Source organism: Epinephelus fuscoguttatus, linkage group LG22 (assembly GCF_011397635.1).
Source record: "Epinephelus fuscoguttatus linkage group LG22, E.fuscoguttatus.final_Chr_v1".
In the NCBI taxonomy this organism is placed as follows: Eukaryota; Metazoa; Chordata; class Actinopteri; order Perciformes; family Serranidae; genus Epinephelus; species Epinephelus fuscoguttatus.
This window is the reverse complement of record NC_064773.1, coordinates 13,282,716-13,307,843: the sequence shown is the minus strand read 5'-3', so window position 1 is coordinate 13,307,843 and position 25,128 is coordinate 13,282,716. Positions and strand designations below refer to the sequence as shown.

The window sequence follows — 25,128 nt, the reverse complement described above, 5'->3', positions numbered from 1 at the left end:
TGGATCTGAGGACACTAAACCCCAAAGTCCCACTGTGTACTGTACCCAGGCACAGTACACCGATTTGTCAATTCGAAAGTTGGTCTTGAGTACAGTTCAGGTGTACTCCAGTCAGGAGTGAACACCAACTGTACCAAAACTTAGACAAGGATTGCTGTATGAGCTTTTACCTTCGGGCAGATGTTACAGGATGACCAAATTTAAACTGAATCGTTTTAAAAATTAATTTGTGCCAAATCCAACTAAGATTTCAAATATTGCCTTTGTGCTCAGGGGCTGTGTTGTGTTTTACTTACGGTGCTCTATTGTGTGCCAGTGTCATGTGCAATACATGACTGGCTGATGTGTAACACTGTTATGTCTATGTGTTTTTTTTAATGGGGGACGCTTTTCATTTCTTCTGGACTATTACTGTAAGGCAGCCATGTTTGTGCAGCTCCTGAGTCCTCCTGAATAAAGTACATTTTATCGTATCGTATTGCTATTAAAAAGGACTACAAGGACTTTTTCACCGATTATGCAGCAGTCTCGATTTAATACCGATGCTTCTATATTACACTGCAGACCAGCTCGCCATGGACATGCCCAGATATGGCTTTTCTGCTGCTCTCAACCTGCAGTCGAAGCTCCAATGGGAAGCCAAGAGCTCAGTGCCCGACAGCAACGGCTCCCCCTCTGGCCAGGAGAGGAGCTTCACCTCACTGCTCCACCAGTCCCCGCTGATGACGGCCCCGGGGAAAACGGTGTCCATCTGTGGCACCCTTTTCTATATTGGCACAACAAAATCATGTATTGATGACCCAAGTGTACTCGAGTACGGAAAGGTGGGGCAATCATACTTGGACATGGAACGAAACAACCATACCTATTATGAAAATGCCCTTACTTTCCAAATTACTTTATCAGACTAATTAATCATTGAAGCTTCTGATGGATGTCAGTCAAATATTCTTTTCCAAGACAATTCCTTTTTGAGGCAGGATATATCAGTAATAGGGCTGGGCAACCTATTGATATTACATCAATATAACTATGTGAACTAAGTGATGGAATTTCTGAACTTACCAGTAGGCTTGGGTTGTATCAGTTTTTTAATACCTTCCTGAAATTTCACCATGGTATAGGGTACATGATGGTATCTGTATGCTCCCCTCCAGCGAGTTTGCTACATTCTGCAAGTTTTCAGCTGTTTCAGTCAAATACATATGTTTACTCACAAAATGTCAAGAAAGGTTATAGTCTTATTTTCCTTGTCAAACAGAGAAACACAACTGTAATGGCAGAGAGAAACTGAATTTAGTTTCTCTCTTTCACTGAGCTAAGACTAGCTTAACTGCCTTGTTCACTCATCCTTAAACACACCACAATCATCACACCAAAACCATCTTGGTTAGTCATGTTAAGTCCACTATTCTAGCAATCACCAGCTACAGTTTGTTTGCAATAACCCTAAATTTATCATCTTAGACGTTATAGTATGCTGTTTTTCCCTTCTCTCTGTAGTTGTGGGCCAGCTGTTTACAGTCCTGTAACGTTATCCCCACCACTCGCAGTTGCCATGTTTCTCAGCTTAGCTGCCTATTCCACCAGTAGAGACTGACCTCTGGTGGCATGTGATGTGCAATGCCGTACGTATTTTTTTTTTTTTAAGAAAGATGAGCATCTGTACTTTTGATGGTATTCAAAATCTTACTTTTGGGATTTCTATATAACCCAGTATACCATGATACCACCAAAGCCTATTTGTCAGACTGTTCTAGCTGTTCTATTATTCGCATTTACCCATCTAGTCATTATATTTACATTACTAATTATTATTCATTAAAAATCTCATTGTGTAAATATTTTGTAAAAGCACCAATTTCAACCGTACAATATCACGACAATATCGATATTTGGGCTGCCCCCGAATTTTCCTAGTCGACCAATAGTCGTCATTTAGGGCCATTAGTCGACTAGTTGCCTGCATGTTTACGATATTAATGTAAATATTAAATGATATATTTTGGGCGGGGCAACACAATGGTTTGAGTTGAAGGTGTGAGAAAGAATAGTATCAGTAACATTGTTAACACTGTGCTACATTACAGAGAAATACAAAACCGTACTAATGAACCTTCATTAATATAGGCCTATATTTTATCTACAAGTGCACGTCACACACTGAGCAAGCCGCCTGTTAATGACGCTGTGGGCTAATGGGCATGTAGCTACTTCCATGTTTCAGATGATACGTCATGTTTATAGTCGACCAATGAAGATGAGTTTACATATCACCTTGGGTTCGTCCTTCACCTTCTCAAAATGATCCCACACTTTGGATTTCCTGCCCGACATGTTATTAACTAGCCTGTGGAATAACCGCAGGTACCAGCCCTGGAAAATAACGTGACTCCTGCCTGACTGCTGAGCATGGACAATTCCTGTACCTGTCTTTTGACAGACACAGAAAAAGGATTTGATTTATTTTGACAAGGCGCAGCTCCTAATACAGTTTCAGGTGGTGATACTGGATTTTCTCTGTATTGCACAGCCCTAAATTTCACATAAAGTTTATAAAGTTTGAGAGAAAGTTTCTAAATTTGGAAAAAGTTCCTCCTCCCACCCAACCACACTGTAGTCAAACTAGTCAAACTTGGTAATTTTGCCTCTGCCTTATCATCATTGATTTTAATTTTAAAGACATCGACGGTCAAAAACTTTCTGCTCAGTGAGTCCTGATTTCATCAGGTAAATAACTTGAGTGAAGTTTGAATGACATTCAGGAAAAAAGGGAGTTGAGAAAATCAGATAAACAGGATTATACTTTGAGTAAATATAATGAGAATTCTTCTGCAGTACAATCCAGCTATAAGCAGACTTCATTATTCCTCCAGCTATGCCAATCCTGCTCTATTACCATCAGAGACAACAAAATGTAAATAATGCTGTTTAATGCAGCCAAGGATACAAGCGATCCCAGCTGTCATCAGTAGGTACATTTAACAACCTGCAGCACATGAAAACAGATCAATAAGGCAGTCACAGACCTGTATGACAGCAAATGGTGTGAAATTGTAACCTCTGGCCTGGTTGTCAGCTGCACATCGATAGTTTGGAATAATGCATTTTTGAGCTTCTCAACTCAATTCCTCTAATGTGTTTTGTTGGGACAACAAATGCCATCATCTCAGTGGTCATTGCTTCCATCTGCAAGAACCTGATTGATTAGCCGGTCCACTGAAAGTTGTCTGGGGATTGTTATACAGTGGAAGCTCTCTGTGATGGCCTTTTGTAGTAGGCCATCGATTGATTTATAAGTGGGACAGCATTCTGATGCGTCCAACTGACTATTGATTCACCACTGTCCATATCTGCTCATGTTGTTGGAGATGTCGCAGTGCGACTGCAGTGCTGCCTGCCACACAATAAAGACAGAGGCAATTTTTCTCTTTGGTAGGAATTTATGGTTATTCAGAGATTTTTTTTTATCTCCATCAGGATCTGTAGAGTGCTTTTTTATAGGTGCAGCTCCCATAATGTTAAATAAGCTCCTCCTTGTTGGCTGTCCATAACATGCAAATTTTCAGTGCATGGATGACACTGAATAACTGTAAGCGCTGTTCAAGGGCGAAGCATATGTAAACTACAACTACAAGTACATGATGAATGCAGTGGAAGAATTGTAACAAACACAATGTGCCTATGGAACACAATTTACCCGGCAATACTTGTGAAAGGAGAATAACAGTTTGTTTTGCAGCTTGCTGGCTCCTGACAGGAGAACTAATTTACTGGCCTGAGAGGCCGTGAATGTTCAAGTGTCTCATAACGATTACATAAGGCAGAATGAGCATAAATCATTGTTCGGAAATCAATAAATACAGCGACGGTACAGCGCGTTCTGCAACACCATATCATCTTAGTCACAGCCAATAAGAGGCACCCTGGGCTTGAGCTGCAATGCTTACAGAAAAACACCTCAATCATCCACACCGCGATGGGATAAAGACCCCACACTGGGCCTTGCACTCCACAAATACCAACTATTCCCCTTGAACGAAATTGTCAATAATGAAACGAGATGATGTATAGATGCTTTCGCAATCAATATTTCTTAGCAGTGCCATATAACATTTTTGTTGGCTTAAGTGCACCAAAAACACTGTAGCCATAATGAATGAGCGGTAATGGGGGTTTATTTTGTTCGCCTGTTTGGATATGCACCCACTTGTCATAATGGTCTCTTTGAAATCCCATGTATTCCACTTCAGATTGACAAATAAAGCCCTAATTAAGGGAAATCTCAATTTCAAAGCAAACTAATTGAGGCTGGTGGTGGCTAAAAGGGTGCATTTGTTTATTGGTGGGGGTTTTGTTTTGGCGACAGACACATTGTGTGATCTTTGAGTTAACCCAACTGCTACTTCATTTAGGCAAAAACAATTAACGAAATATATATATTGAGGCTACTAAAGGGCAAAATCATACGGAGTAGAGCCCTAAAGTAAAGCCAGGGTTTTTCGTAATCAGTTGGAAGTAGAAAGAAATATAACTCACAATTATCTTCAGCTCAAAATTCATATAAATTGTGTTGATGTAAATTAAATGAAAAGTCCCCCCTCCCTCTTCTTGGGCACGTTGCTGTTTCAAGGCTTAAAACAGGACCATATGCCCACTGAATCCATGCCCAGGGTCACCTTGATAGTATTAGGATTTAATATGATTGACCGTGCAGTCTTAGCAAAGGATTAACGTGATGTTGTCTGTATGCTGCCTGAAAACGAGAGAAGTCAACATTATGCTTATAGGTAGGAAGCAGAGGTGAAATAGGAAGTGCTGGGGGGAGGGTGCTCAGTAGGATCTTTAGGGCCAGACGGGTTGGAAATGTGGCTGTAATGTGTTAACATGGACGTGAGGGTCAATCTGTCAAACCCGAGGATGAAGATCCCATTAGCCTGGAAAAGTCTGAGGTGAATGTGATGAGCTGCGAGACTCAATAATGCGCCCCCCCCCCCCCCCCCCAACAAAACCCTCCTGCCCTCTCCGTCTCTCCCCCTTCATCCTCCACATTCAGGGTCAAGCATGGCTTTATAAATGTTATCTGATTGCTGAGAGCTTTCCAATGCCGAGATTCAGCGGTGAAATTAATCTCTGACTAAAATATTGACGGTACACAGAACCTATCAAGTGAGGCAAAGCAATCAGGCAATAAGGGAGGAGGTGTTGGAGTAAAAAAAAAAAAAAAAAAAGCATTGCAGATAAGGACAATCAATCGGACAGCGTCACCCCGGGTTTAGGTGCTGTGCGGACGGCATTGGATTGGAGTTGAATTTGATCAACTCCAGTTCAGGTGAAACTCTGATATAGAGTGGAATTAATCTGAAATTGTTTGACCTTGAAGTCTGACCTTTCATTAAGGTAATCCCAGAAATCTGTATAGGTTTTAAATTATTACAAGACATGGTGATAGAAGTGTGTTTAAATCAGCTTCCAATTCCCTTGATTGAAACGCCATTAAAGCCTTCAATGAAGAACTAAGCACTTGTAATATGTGAAGAGTAGCGTGACTAACTAGGCATGGGACAATATGAAAACTTCATGTCATCATTATCCTGGCCAAAGAGCATAGGGCTATTGCAATAACCACAGTACTACAACCACAATATTGACAAGCCAATGGCAGGGGATGGCAAGCAACTGCCACTGCCGCCGTGTTTTATTCCTTTTTCCATGAGAGCATAGTTACGCTATGCTACAAAAGCCAGTAGCATGAAGAGCACTGAACGTCTACCCTGTGCAGACAGCTGCATGTTTTCCATTTTATTGTAGTTGCTGAGTTGCAGCCACTCATCACTGTCATCTTCCACCCAGCTAATCACGGTGGAGGAGCTGTAGGACAAACACCACAAAAACCAACCATCACATTTCTGAACAATTATAGAGGAGATATCAATACTGAACTCACACAGACTGGAGCTCCCAACCTCCCTACATACTTCAGTTTCCCTTCATCCAAAGCAAGTACTCTACCTTGTGCTGACATTTTGACTACCGTGGATATTCAGTATCATGGCAACCACGTGCAACCAAAGTGTCGAAGCTGAAAAAACCGCTGCGCCCCCTTATTGCACCTCATTGCCCTTCTGTGCTCTGCAATTAACAATGATTGTGTATTTCATTTGTTTCTTACTTATTTACAAAGCACTAAACTCAGGATAAATACAGTAATCAAGCAACACAAATAACCACTCATTAAAACCAAGGTCTGCAGAAGACCATCTCTGAACCAACAACGCGTCCAACCTTGAAGCAGATGGGCTACAGCAGCAGAAGACCACACCAGGTGCCACTCCTGTCAGCTAACAACAGGAAACTGAGGCTACAGTTCACACAGGCTCACCAAAACTGGACAATAGAAGATTGGAAAAACGTTGCCTGGTCTGATGAGTCTGGATTTCTGCTGCCACATTCAGATGGTAGGGTCAGAATTTGGCGTCATGGATCCATCCTGCCTTGTATCAACGGTTCAGGCTGGTGGTGGTGGTGTAATGGTGTGGGGGGTATTTTCTTGGCACACTTTGGGCCCCTTAGTACCAACTGAGCATGGTTTAAACACCACAGCCTACCTGAGTATTGTTGCTGACCGTGTCCATCCCTTTGTGACTACAGTGTACCCATCTTCTGATGGCTACTTCCAGCAGGATAACGCACCATGTCACAAAGCTCAGATCAGAGCATCCTAATACACAAATCACATCTGAGATAAAATCGCATATCACCCCATCCCTAGACATAACCTTACAGCTATTGTCTCTATGTTTAAGACATCACAAACCGCTCCTAGTATGTCATACTATGGCGGCCATTCTAATTCCATTGGACGGGCCTTAATCCTTGACAATGGCAGGCGTACTTTATATTATACAGCATACAATGGTGACCTTCCACATTCACCTTCCAGGGTTTAGAGGAATAATACAAAACATGCAAGCGTTAATCTTCTCTGCTGTGCTTCAATCCCCTGTAGAACCCTGGGGGAATGTCACAAAGGCACTGTCGAAATGCCTCCTGCGTATACCTCCTGGCAACTATGGGAACAGGGAAATAATATAATAAAACATTCATCATTCATTTTGTAATGCTGAGGTTGAAGAAAAAGGGGAAAGAGAGAGCGGGCGGGAGAAAAAGAGCGCGAGAAAAATCAGGTGCACATGTGTGACAGAGACTGACAGGCCCTTTTCATGTGGAAAAATAGCACTAATTCATTTCCCACGCAGTAAGTCCTCTTGTTTGCAATATTCATGTCACCAAGCACAATGAAAGGAGGACAACCCCTGTTACTGGTGTAGCGCTAAGAATAGATGTAACCCCCTTTTGTTTTGGGGGGGTGGAAATAAATAAAGAAAAAGCTGAGGAGAAACTCCACTCGCAAACTGACCCAGATAACAACAACAGCAAGCTGAAGTCTGGAGGGGCAAACAAAACAGTCCACACAGAAGAGGGAGAGCGAGCTGTAAAGACAGAGGGAAAGAAACGCTCTAAAATTGTTCTCCTGACAAAAAGTTAGTTGAGAAGTAAGAGGGGGGAAAAGGGGGGATGAATATTTTAAGAAGCAAGCTCTCTCAAGGAGGAGAGAGACAAGTAAGAGTAGGAATAAAAACAAGCAGCTCCAGCGACGGTTTTCAAATTGTTGACTTGCAAAAAGGGGAGTTTTTCCGAGTACATGAGCAGGCAGCATCTGTTGAAGCCTGCTTCTGTGTACATTTCTTCCTGCCTGGTGGAGTGCACCATCAGCTTATTGGGCCAATCATCTGAAGAGGAGAAAACACAAATATGGCAACCGGGGGCCAGTTTCTCGACATTGTTAGAACATCTGCAGTTGTTGCAGTTCTATTTCCAGAACACTTTCTTGGTTGCGCTGAGGTAAGTGCTGGAGTAAGCTGCTACAGTAAGCTGTGTAACAGTAGCCTATTCAATACGAGCCTAAGCAGCGCGATGGTTTAACACTCACAATAGGCCTGCCTAAGACTTTGCAGAAAGCAGAAACTCACTGATTTGATACTTTGAAAAGTGCCTGTCACTGTGCGATGGGTTAGCCAGCATGGCCTTTCAGAACATCCACCCTGACGCACACAAAGTCAATATGCTAATTCTACTCCACCACATGCATATGGCAAATTTGCATCATTTCCTGACTCTAACACTAAATGCTATGCCAGACTAAAAATGCTAATGTGTGCTGCAATATGTCATTTGTCCTTGTGCCTAGCTGGCCTGCAGCTCCACTGAGCATGGCCTACGGTGTCCAGGCTGTCAACTCCACTCCGCTCTCCTCCCTCTGTGCCGGGGAGAGGGGACTCTGACCCCGCCATGATGACACTGCTCCAGAAGAGATTATAGACCCTGATACTCCGCCGCGCCAGCATTATGCACACACTGCCCTTTAACTAAGATACACGGGCTGGCTGCCAGCTCTGTCCGGTCCCGTCAGATCTGCCTACTCACGTTTGTGCAGGAGAAATAACAGAAACAGCCCAAGACAGCAAATGGCACATAAATAGGGGATATGGTGACGGACAAACAACATGATGCATACATAAAAAGAAATAATTCTGATACAAAAAAGACAGAGGTGGTGTAATAACCATATTCAAAATCAATGAGCAGTAGTGTTCAACCCACGTGGGTTTTTGGGTGCCGAAATCAATACCAATAGTTTTAGACTGAACTTTCCAACTGTTTCTACCGTCGTGATATTTGAGGGAGACAACATAACAAGTATGCATTATTTCACACCAAGGGAAATATGATCAGCAAAGCAATATAGAGTATGAAGCTAACCATGTGTAAAATGAAAATGAATTAGATCAGGGAAACTGCTGACACTCTGCTCTCTGAGGGCTGAAACTTTTAAGCATATTATGCCTCTGGTCACATCCCAGTCAGTGATGTCACAGCAGGTGCTTTCCTACGCATATCAGAGGTCATAAACATCCATCCATCCATTTTCATCTCTTCATCCGGGGCCAGGTTGCAGGGGCAGCAGCCCAAGCAAAACACCCCATATGTCCCTCTCCCCAGCATTGCCTTCCAGCTCCTCCTGGGGGACCCCAAAGTGTTCCCAGGCCAGATGAGATATGTAATCCCTCCAACTTGTTCTAGGTCTGCCCCGGGGCCTCCTACCAGTGGGATGTGCCTGAAACACCTTCAGCGGGAGGTGCCCAGTAGGCATCCTGATCAGATGCCTGAACCACCTCAACTGACCCCTTTCGACGTGAAGGAGCAGCAGCTCTACTCCGAGCTCCCTCTGGATGTCCGTACTCCTTACCCTATCTCTAAGCCCAGCCACCCCACAGAGGAAACTCATTTCAGCCGCTTGTATCCACAATCTCATTCTTTCAGTCACTACCCAAAGCTCATGACCATAGGTGAGCATTGGGACGTACTGTAGATGGACCAGTAAATCGAATCTTGCCTTCTGGCTCAGCTCCCTCTTCACCACCAAGCTGCACCCAACCGCCGATCCATCTCACGCTCCATTCTACCCTCACTCGTGAACAAGACCCTGAGATCCTTGAACTCCCTCACTTGAGGCAGTAACCCTAACCCAAACCAGAGGGGATATCCACGGGTTTCCAGCAGAGAAACATGCGCTGTGAAATCACTCAGTGGGTGTGGCCAGAGAAGCCACTTGCTTGAAAACTCAAATTTACAGAAAGCAGCGCAGCAGAAGTATTTTTCCCCTTTGTGTTTGTGAGGGTTAAATTACCCTTTTGAAGAAAGCATCGGGTGCTTTTCACAGGTTCTGAGGCTCGCACCAAACAAAACATGTCGACTTTTCATTTATTTCTTTACAGCTGTGTGCTGTTATGTTCTTTGATGGAGAAAACTACCGTCTGGAGTCTTTCACAGAGATGTTGCAATACCAAACCCCCTTCCAAAACCTGTATTTTTAGGATGTTTGTGCAAAAGCATGACAAACATTTCACTGCTCTGAACAGTGCAGGTGTGCTGTTGTGTCCAGGTCAACATGTTGTGTGTGAATGATGTGTATTTTTCCCATTAAAAACCACTAAGGTGTTGACATCACACAGCTGGAGGCCCCTGCTCAAGTTTAATTCAGATGTATTCATTCATGACCTGGACTGGATGAGGTGGGTTGGGTTTTTATGTGGGTGGCTTGGAGTAATAGAACTGAAAACAACTTTGGAGGAGAAGGAAAAGACAGAGAAGGCGTGAGTCGTTCGATGGAGCACGACGGCATTTTGATTCCCCCCTTTGATAAAGTTTTGTTTGGTTTGGATTTCAACTACGTTAGAGAAGAGATTTCATTGTTAAAAATAAATTTGAATGCCTGACCCAGAGTGGGTGGACACAATGTCAGCAAGCCAAGGCCCCAGCATTCATCATCACCACCCTGGTAAGCTGACTCATCCACTATTCTGGTACAGCCACAACAACCAAGCACTTTTTTCACTATCACCACCTCGTTGCAGGTCCACTCAGAGTACGTGATAATACTTGGTTCTGCCAACTTTAGAGTAACTGGTCAAGTCGGTAAATAAAAATGGAGGGAAACAGAAACTTGTTGAATGGTAAGGATATTGCATGTTACATACATTTTTGCACATTTCAGTTACAACCTAGAAAAGTACACTTAGTAGAAAAAGTTTTAGTTCAATCAATAGCTCCTTCATTTTCCCTTACAGCCAAGATAGTGGGGAAGACAACAAAAAAGGCATTTATACACCTTGTATCATGGCTAATTTTAGTGAATTATAACAAACCAGGTATGCAATTAATCTGCAGATGCTCCAGTTCAAAATGAGACAAAACTTTTCTATGGATGTCAGTTTTTTAGCCATAATGAAGGCCAAAATGTGGCCAGCAACAGACAAGCTAAGGCTTGTTTTTTAGCCTAGCCGTTTGCCAGAAATGCCTTTTGTTATGAGATTTTGTGCAAATTTTTCAAAGGTATTCAATGTACATGAATTCCTATTGGTGAACACATTGCCCTGCCACGCTGACCAAAAGGATGCCCAGTGTATTGCCACCATAAGTGGCAGCTGGATGACATTATTGAAAGTTTTAAATGACCACTGCTGTAAGTATTGATTGAATAAATGCATGTGACACGGAACAGCCAATCACAGAAAACATAGCCGAGATATCTTTCCCATCTATCTGCAAAACTAAATTGTTCTGGTGTGTGTTGCAGATTGTTGGAGATATCAGCTGTAGAGATGTCTGCCTTCTTTGGAATATAATGGAACCAGATGGGATTTGTGGTGCTCAAAGCACCCAAAAAATACATTTGAAAAACCCAACAGCAATGTCTCTTTCCAGAAACCATGACCCGATTACCCAGGATAATCCACAGACTTTGTTGTGAGCACCTTCATGTGGGAACTATTTTCTTTCTACTGAACTACACCCTCCGACCGTATCACTGCGCAGGAGGAAGAGGAGTGATGAGTCAGGAGTCAATGATGACATAAAACGTAGCGGTCAATAAAATATGTTTTTCAAAAACTGTGAATCACCGCATACAGTCATAAATGCGAACAAACAATACTGGGCTGGTGGGTCCAGTCATATGTAGCTGCAGACTCACACACGCATGACCAAACAAATGACCCCCTGAAGGGGCAAAGATAATAATAAATAAAGGATGTCAAGGAAAATACATGAGAGCTGAACAGATTAAACTTGGTCCACTAATGACAGATATTTGATTAACATAGCTTCATGTGAACTATTACCCAGCTACCTCACATTTTCATCTACAATCCCATCTGCATCCCATCGAGTAATAAACTCTGAGTCCTGAATGTCAGGCTTTAGGTTCTGAGCTGAATCTCCACTCATCTGTCAAATTACATCCAGTTCTGCTTACATCTTCATTTAATTGCTAAATTAAAATGACCAAATTGAATTTCTCACTTTGACTTTGGGGAGTCACTAATGTCACCGGGTGGAAAAAAAAAATCTGTCCCAACACTCCTTGGTATAATGAGACTCAAGATGTCAATGCCAGCTGGCCTTCCTGTCACCCCTCCTGAACCCTCTAACCCAACATCTCTCCTCGGTGCTCTTCCATTTTGTCATGATTGATTTCATTACACAATTACAAACCTTGACACTCTGTGCTTCCAAAATGTATTAGCTCCTGCCTAAAAATTAATCATGCATTACTGAAGCTTGGCCATGACTTGTTGTGACACCTGAGGGGACCTCAGGTAAAAAAAATAAATAAATAAATAATAGTTGAAGTCCGTACAGATAAATAAATAATTGAGGACAAGCATGAGAAAAAAAAACATTCTAATAGAGTATGTTTAATGATTTCTGTTTCCAGTGTGAGATGTAATATTGAGGGCATATAAAGTTCAGTGCTTGTAAAGTTTTTGCTATGAGCTCATTTTAACAATCAACAAAGACGAACGTATCAACATTTTTCCCCAGTAGAAATTATGCCTTTGCAAAGGGAGCTAAAGAAAAGAAGGTGTCAACAGATTGTGGCTTAAAATTTTTTTTTTTTTTTTTTTTTTTTTCATTATTTCTCTGAAAGCTTTTTTTGATTAATTCTCAAAATATTGAGCATGGAATTGAGGTATAGCAAATGTGCAGTACAGGTAGCAGTCGCATTTTATGACTGTGCTCCCTTTCATTATCCTGATAATCAGACTGAATCTCCACTTTCTCTCATTAAAATTAATTGAGTTTCACATTATGATTGTGTTAACTGATTTCTTGTTCAGAGGTGGGGCGTAAATTTATTTAGTTTTGACCTAACCAATCACTGGCAAGTGAAATATTCTGCAAACTTCATTTTTATTTAACATGGAAGCAGCAGGTAACTTATTTTAAGAGTTGTTACTTATATTTAAGCCGAATTACGACAACCCCTACAGTTACATAGATCTTATCCAAGCCTTTTCTTGCATTTTTGTGCCAACTTTCATAATGTTATAGATGTAGCTAGGTAGAGCTATCTTCTGGGATAAAGTCCCCATTTTTGGTCCAACCCACAAAGCTCTGAATGATTGACCTTGTCCCCAAAAACACATAAATGGCCACAACATTAGAGCTATTTCAATTGACTTTGAAGTGACTGCTCACTGCCGCCTACTGTTCAGCAGCTAGGCATCAATTCAAGAGTCTGAAATCAGGTTTACGTGGTGTTATTCTACACTCAGCTGTTGCAAAGACAACCAGATCACTTTCCATTTTTCAAACCAAGCAACTACTAAAGTTTCCAGTTATTTTAGTTGTTCCACCTTCTGCCATTCTTGCTAACAGGTATAATAGCTGCAAAGAACTGACGCTGATACTGATGGCTAGCACATCCTGGCCAGAGAAGACAAATGGTTTGAAAGAGGTTGGAAGAAGCCATCGATGTCAAACTTGAACAGCCATCTTCAAACAGAGAAGATGGCCTACGACATCACTTGTCACCCACCAACAATGCAGTCTTAGGATCGCCCCCAGGCGACTTAACACCATCTTATCATCTTAAGAAGCATATCAGTCTCTTAGATAACCATTAGTGACGTTATCTAGTCACTCCGTGTAGCCCTAATGTTAGCCTGATATTCAGAGCTCAGCTAACGTTAGTTTGCTACTGCTATTTTTTACACTTGGTGCTTGGGAGAGCTGCCAAAAACAAAAGTGACTTGTGAAAGAACATCTTGTGAAAGCGAACGGTAAAGTTGGTAGAGCTGACCGCCATCCTCATAATCTTGACGATGCTTTTCTTTATTTTAGTAGCCAGCTAGGCTAGCTGAGTGGCTGACCTTGCTATTTAAAGACACTGTGAATACTTTTAACAATATGTACAAAGCTCACTGTGAAAACTAAAGTAACCAACTTATGGATGAAAAATAAGTGTGATGCTAATGTTAAAGACGAAGGTAACATTTCTGTAGAGTTTACAGGAAGTCAACAAATGTGCAGTTCGGAAAACGGATAGAAAACGGAATGAAAAGCCATTACATTGTGCAATCAAGACTTACTTTGTCATGATAAGTAAAAGCAAAACACTTGTCTATTTCCACTTTGATGTTTTATAGGCATTTATTGAGAAAGAAAAACAAGCTACAACATACACTGAAGAGTACCACAACTAGTTTTATGACATATCTTAAGAAGAAAAAACATTCAACAAAGTTAAGCTTGCAGTTAATTTCAGATTTTTTCTTTACTCAGGCAGAAGGAGCAATTAGCACTGAGTGGCTTTATACCTCCCGCTGTCTGTGATCAAGGAGTTCACGGTTATGTGTGAGCCTGTGCCCAATATTAACACCCTTATTAAACTAAAAACTAGCTAACTAACATAAAATACATAGCGCGATTGTTTTTGCCCAGTTGAGTCCATTAATCCTGGAAGGACTGTGGGAGAATGCAACTGAACTGTTCTATTCCTGGCACTTTGCTCCGTGCGTCACTGCACAAGCAAAGGAGCTGAGCGAGACAGAGGGAGTATGAGTGTGTGTGTGTATGAGTGTGTATATTTTCATCCAAAGAGACTCCGCCCTAAAGGCAAGAGCTCAAAGCTGCTGCTGTCACATATAAACAATGAGACCTGATTTGATGAACTGACAATGACACAGAGCTTGTGAAACTGTATTCAAAATACCGGAGACTATTTTCATTACTTTTTTCAGGACTGAGGGACAAAATGGGTAGTGACACATAAGAGGAAGGAAATAAAGACCACACTTCAATAAAGGAATAGAACTGAACGCTTGGGTCTGGTGTGAATCATAATTATATAACTGCTACAAAATCACTATGTTGGGTACACATACACATGTGCACACACACCAGTAACTGGTGCCCGCTGTGCTATTCTGTTGCCAATGTCCTTGGCCCTTCCTGCAAGGCAGCGGTCTCGTGAGATGGCAATGATCAGAAATGGAACAACACACAAACTGATCCCACCGTCTTGGCAGGCTGGTAATTAAATATCAGCTCTTGGCACTGAAGTATGTAAATGCTGCTTCCCTGCCCCTTGCTCATGCCCATTTCACCCCGCCTCAGCTCCACCCCTTGCAACACTGATCAGTAGAGAAGGCCGTGCCAGGCCCTGTTGCTAGCAACTATTCTCAAAGATATTATTAACCTCTTCTCTAAAGCAGATCTAGATCAGAGGCAACCCACCACGTTAAGGCCCTTGTGTTAACTGGCTGAATGGGTATTTGACCCTCACACCATCAGGGAGGAGAAGGAAAAAAAGGGTGTGGAGACACAGATGCAATAAGTCAGGGTGGGAGTTTGGCAGGTGGCAGTGCTGGATGTGGGGTAAAGAATAGGGATGGGCTCATAAATAGCGCAGGCTCATAATTCTGAAGATGTCAGAGGCCAAATGGATATTTTTCTATTGGCAGTGATAAGGCATGTGGGCAATACTCGGACAGGGGCTTATTAAATTTCCCATAAAGCCTATCATTGTGTGGCAGAGCAGAGGGCTTTCTGTTAACATGCCAGTTTATGGATGCGTGGCAATTGTTCTGGTACACACTCACTCACTATGGAAAGCGGGTTTTTTTTGTCTTGCTGCGGCCTTATTAATGATGCCCCATCAAACATATTGCACTATGATTGCACGCTTATCAACATTCAATGCAAAGTCAACCATGCAATTAGAGTTGGCTGTTTCTGAATGATGATTCTGAATCTAACTGGACAAATAAAAAGAACTACAATTGCTGCCTCGCAATTGTCTCCACCAACCAGTCAAGTTGCAATTTATGTCCATGACAAAGGACAAGGCTTCAAATAATATGTTGCTGCAAAGAAGCTACAAATTCTAAAACATGCATGCTTCAGACGTATCTTCAGGATCTATACAACCAGCTCAGTTGAACTGAAATGTAATCAGTTAATCCTGGAGTTCAAGTGGACAATGTGCCAAATTTTAAATAATTCACTCAAGGCCTTCTTGAGATATACTGATCATGAGAATGAAACGGACAGGAAATCATAATGACCTTGACATTTGACCTCCAAAATCTAATCAGTTCATCCTTGAGTACAAGTAGGATGTTTGTGCCAAATTTGAGGAAATTCATTCTAGGTCTTCTTGAGATACTACAATCAAGAGAATGAGACGGATACAAGGTCACAGTGACCTTGATCTTTGACCTCCAAAATCTAATCGGTTCATTGTTGGGTCGAAGTAGGACGTCTGTACCAATTTTGGGGAAATTTGATGGTCTTCTTGAGATATTGCATTCAAAAGAATGAGACGGACACAAGGTCACAGTGACCTTGACATTTGACCTTCAAACTTCAGTTCACTGCTGAGTCCAAGTGGACGTTTGAGCCAAATTTAATGAAATTTCCTTTTCCAGTGTTTTTGATATATTGTGAACATTTGTGCCAAACTGGAATTAATTCCCTCAAGGCCTTCTTGAGATATACTGTTTGTGAGAATGAAACGGAGAGGAAGTCATAATGACCCTGACTATTGACCACCAAAATCTATATGGCTCATTTATTGAGTTCGAGTAGGACATCTGCGCCAAATTTGAGGAAATTCCATCAAGGTCTTCTTGAGATATCATATTCAAGAGAAGGAGTCAAATACAAGGTCACAGTGACCTTGACCTTTGACCTCCAAACTCTAATCAGTTCAATGCTGAGTCCAAGTGGATGTTTGTGCTAAATTTGAAAAAAATTCCCTCAGTGACCTTGACCTTTGACCACCAGAATCTAGTCAGTACATTCTTGAGTCAAAGTGGATGTTTGTGCCAAATTTGAAATAATCTGCTAAAGGCCTTCTTGAGATATCCTGTTAATGACAACGAAACAGACAGGAAGTCATGGTGACCTTGACCTTTGACCGCCAAAATCAATTAAGTTCGTCCCTGAGTCCAAGTGGACATTTGTGCCAAATTTGAAGAAATTCTCTCAAGGTGTTCTTGAGACATCACATTAACAAGAATGAGACAGACATATGGACAACCTGAAAACATTATGCCTCCAGCCATGGTTATTGCCGGTGCAGAGACATTAAAGAAAAAACCTGACATTACTGGCCCAGGTTTTCCTTCATTTATATCCTCTGACTCTTTTTGGTTTTTATTAAACCAGAGAGCAGCCGACTAACTGTGGCTGTGCATAAACACCAGGAGGCATTTTAGCCAATTTGTACTGTGATTGGAGCTGAGGAGGCCCCTGTCACTGGCAAGGAGGGATTTATCAATCACAGAGTCTCTGGCTGCAGCGTTTGCTCACTTAGCCTGCCTGTGCTTTTCTAAAAATGGAGAAAGATGTGATGGAGAAAAGCAGGAGAGTAAATGGGGATGTAAGAGGGATGTAAATATCTGGAGATGGTACGAAGGAGGATGATGAAAGTAGGTGTGTGAGGAAAGAGCTGCAAGAGAGTAAGAGGGATTGCAGAGGAAAAGAAAATGTTTTGAGAGAAGAATGAATCAGTGAAAAGAACAGAAGACAGAAATAGCCGGAGAGAAAAATCATTAAAAGAAGCAATTTGCGAATGCCTTTAATACAAAACAGTGCTCCAGATGCTGTCATTGGGAGACATAAGCCAATTAAAGGTGGGGTAGATGTAGTCAACATGCAATAATGCATGCATGATCTTACTACAGACGTAAAACATCACATTACTAATACTGAGCATTACTGTATGTCAATGTCAACTCCAACTAAGGTCCAATTAATTATCCCCACGTCTTTCTATCTGTCTGCCTCACCTCATACGTATGCAAACTGATTAATTCACAACATTCAACACATATGGAGCCGAAGCCATGCATAACTGATCTGCGATACGCTGTGTACAAGGAAGAAAAGGGTTATGATACGAATCAATTGTCGGGCTTAGAAGTACCATTTGGAAAATCTGATGGCATATGAAAAAGATTTCATCCTCTGCTGATAAGAGACACAGAGCGCCTCTGTCTTTTCCACTCCTAAATAAATAATCTTTGAGTCTCAACACCTTTTCATCGACTCACTCTATCTCAACCTGCTCCGAGATCTAAGAACAAGAGCAAGAACGCACTCGGTGGATGCACAAGTGTGGAAGATAATAAGTTTTGATCACAAAAGGCGCAAATGTATTCTTCAACCTCGCCGGGGCTCGAGTGATTGAACGCCTCCCAAGATAAGTCTTTCCAAAAGATAAAAGGGAAATGTTCAGACACATTAATGATTAGTTGCTAATGACTGATCAAACAAAACGTGCTGCCACTAGTAAGCACTGCTCTAATGAAGTCTGCTGAATACGAAGCAATCAATAAGCTGGGGCCCAGTATCTGTTAAGTCTGAGTGCTATGAGTTAAAAAGAGCAAGCTTTGAAACAAAAAGTTGATATATGATCTGTGAAACACGCACACCAAAATACCCAAAAGTTTTTCCTGTCGCGCTGGTAAATGAATTGCAATGCCCTTTTAGAGACTTACACTTTTGACCAGAGATCTACTGTATAATGTCACAAACCACCTTATATAATGAATCAATGCACCTTCTCTGTATTTTTATCTCCTCTGCCCGCTGCTTTCTCTCTAACCAATGTTGACATTTGGCTCAAAGTATATTGATTTATGCTGGGAAGTGGAGTATACACAACGACTTCAAGTGTGAGGTAGAGGGTGCAAAATGGGAACAAAATGCAGTCGTGGATCTTTTTAAGGTTGGAACCTTTTTTCTTTTAGTATAGTTTCATTGGTTGTGAAAAAAAAAAAATAGGATCATAACAGACAATGCCTCTGAAATATGTCAAGCCTGTTCATCCCAACCATACTGTACCTTGTATTGTACACAGAAGTGAATGTCCATAGATAAATGCCTTCAAGGATGAATTACAAAACGTGTTCCCGACTTCATAACTGAAACTTAAACAGCTTTGGAAACTAAAAAATATTTCATGGCCAGTATTATTAAAGTTGTCTATTTTTTGAGAGAGATTCTGAATCTAACTGGGGGGGGGGGATAGAATTGCTGCCTCGCAAGGTCACAGTGACCTTGATCTTCAAAATCGAATCAGTTCATAACAGAGTCCAACTGGAAGTTTGTGTCAAATTTAAGGAAATTCGATCAAGGTCTTCTTGAGATAACGCATTTAAGAGAATGAGACAGACACAAGGTTAAGGTGACCTTGACCTGTGCCCTCCAAACTCTAAGTAGTTTATTGCTGAGTCCAAGTGGATATTTGTGTCAAACTTGAAATAATACCTTCAAGGCATTCTTGAGATATACCATTTACGAGAATGAAACGGTAAGGAAGTCATAGTGACCTTGACCACCGAAACCTAATAAGTTTATCCTTGAATCCAAGTGGACTCAATGAAATAATTGCCTCAAGTCCTTCTTAAGATACACAGTTTACGAGAATGAAACGAACAGGAGGTTATAGTGACCTTGAACTTTGACCACCAAAATCTCATCAGTTCATCCTTGAGTCCAAGAGGACGTTTGTGCCAAATCTGAAATAACTGCCTCAAATCCTTCCTAAGATATACAGTTTACGAGAATGAAGCAAACAGGGAGTGATAGTGACCTTGACCCTTGACCACCGAATCTAATCGGTTCATCCTTGAATATAAGTGGACATTTGTGCCAAATTTGAAAAAAAAAATCCCTTAACGTGCTCTTGAGATATGCCACTAACGAGAATGGGACAGACATATGGACAACCTGAAAACATTATGCCTCCAGCCACTGCTATTGCCGGTGCAGAGACATTAAAAAAACAAACAAACTGACCTTACCGGCACAAGTTTTCCTTCACTTATATCCTCTGACTCTTTTTGGTTTTTACTAAACCAGAGAGCAGCCTACTGGCTTGTAGTTCAAGAAAAGCCACATACACAAACTTCTGAATAACATTTCACGCAACTGATTCATATTGCATTTTATCATCCTTTGACTGTTCTCAGCAGCTCGTCTCAGACTGCCTGTACTTCTAAAATTTGGTTGACTGGGAACATCTCTGCAATTGTACAGCCTTGCAGCTCAATTGACTCCAGATTGGTGAATATGTATAGGAGCGAGTCTTGAATAATGTATTGGAATCACAGACATTCACCATGGCAGTGCGGCTCCCGTTGCCGGGCACAGTGGCAATCTTTGATGTGAATCCAGAGCCTCAGATATGTTTTAAAGAAATCACAGATGTGGGAGCTTTGGGAGTTTTTGTCACCTCGGTGCACACATATATTAAAAGTAAAATAATGGAGATAAGGAGGCCAAGATGAATGTGTAATAAGGCGTTACTGTACCTCAAACTGGAGTATGAGAGGCGGGTAAATAGGTCATCTCCACGGGTCCACTAAGTAGAAATGTCTCTCTTTGGTCCAATATCTAAAATGAGACCATAAAGGAAATTTATAACTGATGACACATTATTCGGTGTGTAAATCAATACGCCTGAGTGGCTTTAATGTTACATTGATCGAACAAATATTCCATGCATAGCGAAACTGTGTGGTAGAACTGTGACACCCTCCTCTCTACATACTCACCAGCACTGTTAGACTACAAATGTTACTACTTTAATTAACATGTATCCTATCAAAGGAACTCCATGCCCCCTGGATATCAAACTTAATTCTTTTTTTTAATATGATAAAATGAGGGAAAAAGTAAATTCACTGTCAGAGCTCTGTGATAAAACAAACAGAGAGAGGGAGGGAGCGCGTAGATGAAGAGAGATCATTGGGAAATATGCAAATGAGGGTATGAATACAGATCAGGCCTCTTCTCGGTAGGAGATGAATACATTTTCCTCTCATCTACATGCTGATGAACAACAATAAGGTGCTTTTTTTGGCTTTGGCACAGTGGAGTGTGTAACACTTTCATAAAGCTTTCATGGTCAGTTGTTTGAAATGAAAACAAACCACCGAGAAAAAAGAAGGGGAAAGAAGGAAGATTAACACCATGTCCATTCAAATACTCATGTTTCTATCCTCTTTTACAATCGATCTAACATTGTAAATAAGTTTACAGCTCCGTCAATTTCTATGCATTCGTAACGCAGGCTGTTGCAGGAGAATGAGAATAATTACAAGTTGATTTATCCTCAGCAGAAATAGGTGAATACTTGCATCTGCACAGGATATCTGACAGGAAGAGAATCGACACAAGTCTGGAGTTACGGAGGAGAATATTTGCATGATAAACCCACAGGTGTTATGATGAGCATCTTGAAGCCACCAATTACTTTGTAATTTACACTCTGTCAGCTCATCAGTACGAGTGAACTACGGCTGTGTGTTGGCACCGCACACACATGAACGTGGGCGTGCTTCTTCTGCTCTGCTTCGCCATGTGTGTGCTTTCATTTTATTTCAGAGGATCGTTTGAGTCCCTTTAGAGAAATAACTTTTCCTTTTAAGCTCTGTTTGCACCCACCACAGGCCCCATTGATCACAAGCCAGTTTATTTCTTTTCATTTTGCCTCCTTTCAGCTTACTGTAGTTTTTATCTAAACTTGCTGTTGCACACAAGCCCTCGCCAGTGCTTGCAAGTGTGTTGGAACAAAGATGCAAAATATGTATCAGACAATTATTTACCGGTCGATAATGGGAAATTTATATTATGCATAATTCCGATAATCAAATTATAGGAGATAAACTGAGCCAAAACTAAATTGCTTTTATTCACTAAAATGATATTCTACTGATTTTCAACTAGCCCTGTATTATATCAGTGTGTGTCGTACGTGTAAATGAACTTCACCAATGTTACCAGCACTCATATCTCCCTGCTCATCTCCCAGTTTAAACTACAAAATAGGGCTGTTGCTAAAACTAGACGGATAATATGGGTTGTACATCCTTATTTTGTATCACAGACACAGAGAGCCGCCAGTCTATCTCTTTCAAACTGCAAAATTAGACAATGCTGATCAACTATCTCATGACCCGTATTTGCCATGAGAAGCAGTTAATTATTGGTTACCATTATCAGCTGGAAAAACAATCCATATCATGCATCTCTATTTGAGAAGGTAACCACAGTCAAGGCCAGGCACAGCTGTCCCGGGGCTACCTTCAAGCATCAGCAAAGCGGTCACCAGGAAGAGAGGGAGGTTTATAGTCCTAAAGTGGAAAGTGCGCTCCCCTAACCCCTGTGGCGTGAACCTACTATATCTTTTTAATGAGACTCTCAGCGTTACACGCCTCCAGGCTAGTGGCCGCAGGGGATGGAGTTTTCCAGAAACCATCTTGTGTATGTGCAGGGAAGGCTTTGGAAGTTGCACTGACACAAGCCACTAGGTATCAACAGAGAACCTTTGAACCAACACACCACATTCTATTTATATTCATTTCAACCTGGCAAAGGTGTTTGAGTGCATACTGCATTTACTTCCCACTTGCTCCAAGGATTTCCTTCAGTAAGCAGCATACATTATATCAACATGTGGCATTTTTACTATTTGGAAATGTAAACACTTCTCGGCAATGCTATTTTCATCTGTGGCACAGTCATTCTATACAAGTAATTGAACTGCAAGTTTTGCATGAGTCTTAAGCTTAAGGTCTAACCTCAATCTGTTGGGCTGGTATCAAACCATATTCATGTCTCTTCATCATATTGCATACATGTGGGTTAAACCCCAAGGTGGTATATCTCTTTTATATATTACAGAACTATTAATGCACTGAGCATATGAATTATTTACCAGCTTTCATACTGTACTCCGAAGGTTGAGAATATTGCATGAGATTAGGATGAATCAACACAATATTCCTCTTACAAAGTAAAAGCTGAATTCAAAAGCAATAAATTGCACAATTGCTTAAGTGAACCCAGCAGAAGTTTCACTGCTACGGTCTTATTTGGTCTGGTATGACCAGGAGCTAATACTGCTTCTGCGATTGTTCAGGCTGTTCTCACAAACTGTATGTTTTCCTATAAAAAGTCATGCATCTAAATTTGTACATATCCCACGTATTTTGGAAGGTGATCATGTGACTAATGAGCTGATGGTAGTAAACAAGGTCTCGAGCGGTCTTGTAAGAAGGCAGGTTGGGTTGGTGATGGGTCAAAAAAACTTGGACTTTCCCCTGGAGAAATGTGTTCAGAACCATTTCAACTGAGTGAACTTTGAGTAACCTTAAGGTACGTCCTCACCATGTTGTATTTCCTAAACCTAACCACCATAACCTTACTAGCCTAAGGATCTAACATCATTCGTGGGGCACTAATACGTAGACATCACACAAACTGTTGTGTTTGCATTTTCGTAGGATGCCATACGAACCGTTCTATGACGATATGCTACATTGTCACGCCTCATTTTACCATGTCACAGCTCTATTCAGACAGATGCCACTGTCATTTTCATGGGCAGCGTATATTGTTTAAGCAGCAAATGTACTTGCACCCATCTGTGTGCCCATGGGTGTGTAGGTCTTAGAGCAAGGGGTGGTCAGGCCCATCGCTGGCATATTTCTATTTTGAGGCAGCAGAAAGTGATTGCGCCATTGAACAACAACAACCTGGTCTAAAGTCAGAATGGCGTAGTATTTTCCTGAGTGCATTATTCCAATAGAAAGATGCACCAACATAGGCTGGATCATAACACACGTTCACTCTGCTACTTACACAGATAGGGATGCCCGGATTGGTGAAATTATACATCATTAATGAGGAAATAATAAATTACATTCTCTAAAATGTGAACATAGCAGAGAGCAGAGCAGAGCTGCTGTTGGTCTCCCCACGGAGAGAGATGCTGTGTGCACTTACATTCGTGGAGTGTGTAACTTCATTGATTATTTCAGAACCTAAAAGTCTAGCTGTGTTTCCTCTTGTCAAGTTTAAAACTACAGTTTTCAGTTTTGCTGCTTCAATGTCCCATAATATTTGCTGTAGTGAAATAGTAGTGTGGCCATCACCCCTGGCTTTAAAAGGGAGTGGGAGATGACACTTTGATTGGTTGAATTCATGCTACGCCGAAAACATACCAATGATTAATTAAATACGTACCTCTAGTGTTTACCTCTAGTGATTGAAATGTTAACCTATGATGTGATGGAACATAAGATTAGAGGCAACGGGAATAAAAATGAGCAAAATGACCCTTAATATAAATATCTAATGTTAGCCACCAGAGCTAATAGTTAAACAAAACCAGGTAGGACAGTATAGTGAAAGAAAGTGCAATTTAATGCTCATGAATTTCAACTTTTGTTTCTCACTTTTAAACAAACAAGTTTAAATAATTTCAGAAGTTCTAAGTTCTTGGTTGAAAACAGAGGGTATATTTAGCAATGTATATATGAGTCATGTCTTCCTTATTAGTGCAGGACACACTGTGGAACATTTTTGGTTAACAGGCCTAATTACATACACTAGTGTCAATCAAAACAGAAAAAAAGAGGCTGCAAGGTGGATGCTAATGAAATTTCTGTAGAACAAGCTTGTTTTCTCTGCCAGGTCTGTGTGCTGGAAGACATCTGACTGGTGGATATCCAGCTAATTATCAAGCTAATCACCCAGCAAAACTATGAGTCACGCATCAGCATCCACAAACCTGAGTGCTTGTTGTTTGCCACCTTCTGTGACTCAGACGGGCCAGAAAAACAAGAAAAAAATCAACTTTTGAAATGTAATCATCTGTTTTTGAGTGTCAGAATTTAAAAGGTGAGCCTAAATGGACCTGGAATTACAGGCAAAGTGGTAAAACGACTTTTCAGCACTCTCTTTGAAGGCTGTGCGACAAGGGTCGCTCCGTTAAGAGCCTATTCAGTGTTGATTTGTTGTCATCTCCAAGCGCAGTTTTTTGGGAGAGTGCTATGCCAAGCAGCTGGGAGAGAGGAAACACATCACTCTTGAGAAAAGATGGCTGTTGCTTGGGTCGCCCATATGCCTCAGCATCTGTGAGCGAGGATGAATGCTACTGTGTATGACATAATAAATCCCAATGACCAATTCTGTCTTTTTTGTAAACACTTCAAAAAAAAATGTTCTCCATCACAGATTGCTTGTTCTTTTACAAATTAGTTTTTATCTTTTTACATTCATTACAGATGGATCTTCAGCCGAATTATTCCACGATACTGGTAAACATCCATATCCAATGGTTTATGTCCTGAGTATTTAATGTTGTTTTGATATAAATATCACACCAGCAGGGTCGGATGTGCTGTATAAATTTTAGGTATA

The 25,128-nt window shown here is 41.2% G+C and overlaps 1 long non-coding RNA gene across 1 annotated transcript in view; it reads right to left on the bottom strand.

The window, feature by feature from the left end:
• LOC125883064 (uncharacterized) overlaps positions 1–25,128 on the bottom strand; it is a 341,181-nt gene that overhangs the window by 73,541 nt on the left and 242,512 nt on the right. The window contains exon 4 of the long non-coding RNA XR_007448449.1: positions 20,232–20,313. This is a non-coding gene — a long non-coding RNA (uncharacterized LOC125883064). The remainder of the gene's footprint in view (positions 1–20,231; positions 20,314–25,128) is intronic.